This window comes from Tupaia chinensis, unplaced genomic scaffold (genome assembly GCF_000334495.1).
Source record: "Tupaia chinensis unplaced genomic scaffold, TupChi_1.0 Scaffold144952_1, whole genome shotgun sequence".
Classification (NCBI taxonomy): domain Eukaryota; kingdom Metazoa; phylum Chordata; class Mammalia; order Scandentia; family Tupaiidae; genus Tupaia; species Tupaia belangeri.
Genome location: NW_006204812.1, coordinates 2,021,325 through 2,024,588, shown reverse-complemented (window position 1 = coordinate 2,024,588; position 3,264 = coordinate 2,021,325). Strand labels below are relative to the sequence as shown.

The window sequence follows — 3,264 nt, the reverse complement described above, 5'->3', positions numbered from 1 at the left end:
TTTTTCAGGCAAAACAATATGGGAAAAAAAGAACTTTCAAACCGGAAAGCATTTAGGGCTGTGTAAATCTCACAGGAAAGTATGATCACAAGAGATTTGCAGCAATTAAACTTTAAAAGCCTCTCAAGATCTCCCAAATATAATGCGCACATTGCAACAAAGCCAAGTACTAACAAACATATCCCCTGAAGCAACACCACTAGAAAAACACCTTCTCTTCTCCCTCCTGACTCTAATTGTTTAACTGATAACCTCTTATCACAACCAAAGTCCCAGTGTGGGAGCTGATAGTTGTGGGGTTGAAGCTGTGATGTACCAGATTGAAGGTCTGAATCTAAATGTGAAGAAGAGAAATCCACTGGTTTGAAATGACTTATATCACTAATACATCCAGCACAAAATTTAGTAAGACAGTATTTAGACAGAAACATATTGCAGCCCCAGTCATTCTCTCAAGAATCTGAACTCGAATCTGAATTATTATTATATTGAACAGCTGGCTATGGAATTGATTCTCTTCTGACCTTGTTTCATCATCATCATTGTCTAAGGTCTCCTCTGCTTTCTGGTGAAAACAGGTTTAGAGACAGAAATATGTCTTTCTACGATACCTATTTCTGATCCCTGGCCCTGCATAGTGTATGATTCAAGGTTCCCACCAGGGCCTTGGTGGACTGATAAGCCTTCAACAGAACGCGCCGTGCATCAATCTACAAGATTCATTGAGGGCTAAAGAATCCAAGCTGAGCTAGTCATCTGTGGCACTTTGGATATCTCTGGAATTAATTTTTAGTCCAGGTAATATTCAGGTTTCTAAACTGAAGGCTTTTGGATTCTTTATTACAATAGATTTGCTTTGTTTGTTTGGATGATGTGTTTCATTTTTTAAATAAAAGATACATATGTATATACACGTGAACTGAAATGCTTCACAGTCCTTTCTGTCCCCTGCCCTCTTCATAAGACATTTGAAGGGACCTTGAAGGCATTTTAGTTTTGTGTTCCTTGAGAGAGATTTTGAGGTCTCACCCCTAGAGCTCAATTAGAGGACCCCAAAGTAAAAGCATTTTCTGTAAGTATATCTATAAATGAAAAACATCCAGCAAGCAATGTAGTTCCCAAGTGATAGTAAAATATAAAGGAACTAGTTCTGGCAAGCTCTGTAAGGTGCTTCACCATCAGGTCACTGAAAGCCAGGTAGTCTCCTAAACTTCGACTCATATCGTCTCAGCAGTAAGTTGACGCTAGTGTGATTCTGCCCAGAGCCCCTTCCTAAAATGCAAATACGTACTCTGAAAAGGGTAATAAATTAATTTATGAGATTGGGGAGCTATGCAGTTTCCCAGAGGTAGGAATCTACATATCACCTTTTTCTAATATAGGACAGGGAAATTCTCATTGAGAATTGGAGAGAGCAGGAAGAATTTCGGGGAGAGCTGACAGTGAACCAGTTTTTGAGTGTACAGAGAAGCAGAGACAAAGTATCTAATTCCATCCTGGACTGAAAGTTAATCATTGTATGGTGAATACAGCAATCCCAATACCTGAAATTCTTTGCTGACCTAGGTTTTTAAGAAAGAATATATGTTGCTTATTAAACAAATACATATATATATATGTATATATATATGCATATATATACACCCACACACACACATATATATATATATACACACACACACACACACCCCACAACCAAAAACACTAGCAATAATAAATACAGTAAAACAATGCATAAATAAAAATTAGGGTCTGGGCCCAAAATGGAATCACAAAAGGGTTCAGCTCTGAAGCCAAAGAGCAAACACCATGGCGAAGGCCGGGGACGAGGGTGGCGGCAGCGGGAAGAAAAGCTTGAAACGAAAAGCTGCTACCGAAGAACCTCAGGAAGGGACAGCCGCTGGGGATGGGGCGACGGAAGGCGGGGTCCAGCCCCCCGAAAGGGACTGCTTTCCCCCCAGGCTTCAGCATTTCAGAGATTAAGAACAAACAGCGACGACACTTAATGTTCACGCAGTGGAAACAGCAGCAGCGGAAGGAAAAGTTGGCAGCTAAAAAAAACTTAAAAAAGAAAGAGAGGCTCTTGGTGACAAGGCTCCGCCAAAGCCTGTACCCAAGACCATCGACAACCAGCGAGTGCCTGATGAAACCATAGTAGATCCTAACGATGAAGAGGTCGCTTATGATGAAGCTACAGATGAATTTGCTTCTTACTTCAACAGACAGACTTCTCCCAAGATTCTCATCACAACATCAGATAGACCTCATGGGAGAACAGTAAGACTCTGTGAACAGCTGTCTACAGTTATACCAAACTCACATGTTTATTACAGAGGAGGACTGGCTCTGAAAAAAATTATTCCCCAGTGCATCTCGAGAGATTTCACAGATCTGATCGTTATTAACGAAGATCGTAAAACAGCAAATGGACTTATTTTGAGTCACTTGCCAAATGGTCCAACTGCTCATTTTAAAATGAGCAGTGTTCGTCTTTGTAAAGAAATTAAGAGAAGAGGCAAGGACCCCACAGAGCACAAACCCGAAATAATACTGAATAATTTTACAACACGGCTAGGTCATATATATATAAATTGTATTGTAATTTTTAAATCTGAGACTTTCTATATAAAAGATTGTCATACCAAGAAGTAATGCTTGGTAAAATTGGGGTTTTACTCAGAAAATAAGCTCAACCTGTTCTCATAGAGAAAATAGGCAAAAACATTCTGACCTGCTTAGTATGATTGCAAGAATATAAGAGAACTACTTTACATTCTACAGATTTAAAAGATATGCTTATTGCTGTCTCAGAGGGCAGTCTGTGATATAGTGGTTAAGGCAGCTTGATCCCACATGGCCAACAGCACAGTTTGAGTCCTGGACCCAGAACCTTGAGAAACACACTAGATGTGTGTGAATACATGTCGAAAGTCCACAGAAAAGGGTGAAAGAAAGGAGAAGGAATTGCAGCATGACCGCACCTCATTGGAGAAGCTCTCTCACTTTCCTTTTCTTTCTCTGGTAAGTGTACATACCCTCTAGCAAATTTAAAAACAAAAGATGTAGACTGGGTAACATGCTAAAGATCAATAAGAGAATTTAGGACTATTGGTATGTGAGCATTGGAGGGGACTGTAACACTTAAGCATAACTGAACATTTAAAACTGGTGGATAACATTTTCAATAATCTTGGGCAATGTCTGTGGGTGACATGCTCAAGTGAGTAAAATTAACCTCTTCACTGATATTATTAAATAGGGAAA

The 3,264-nt window shown here is 39.6% G+C and overlaps 1 pseudogene; it reads left to right on the top strand.

The window, feature by feature from the left end:
* Positions 1-1,711: 1,711 nt before the first annotated feature.
* On the top strand, positions 1,712-2,652 carry LOC102469868 (ribosome production factor 1 pseudogene; annotated as a pseudogene).
* The last annotated feature ends 612 nt before the right edge of the window (positions 2,653-3,264 follow it).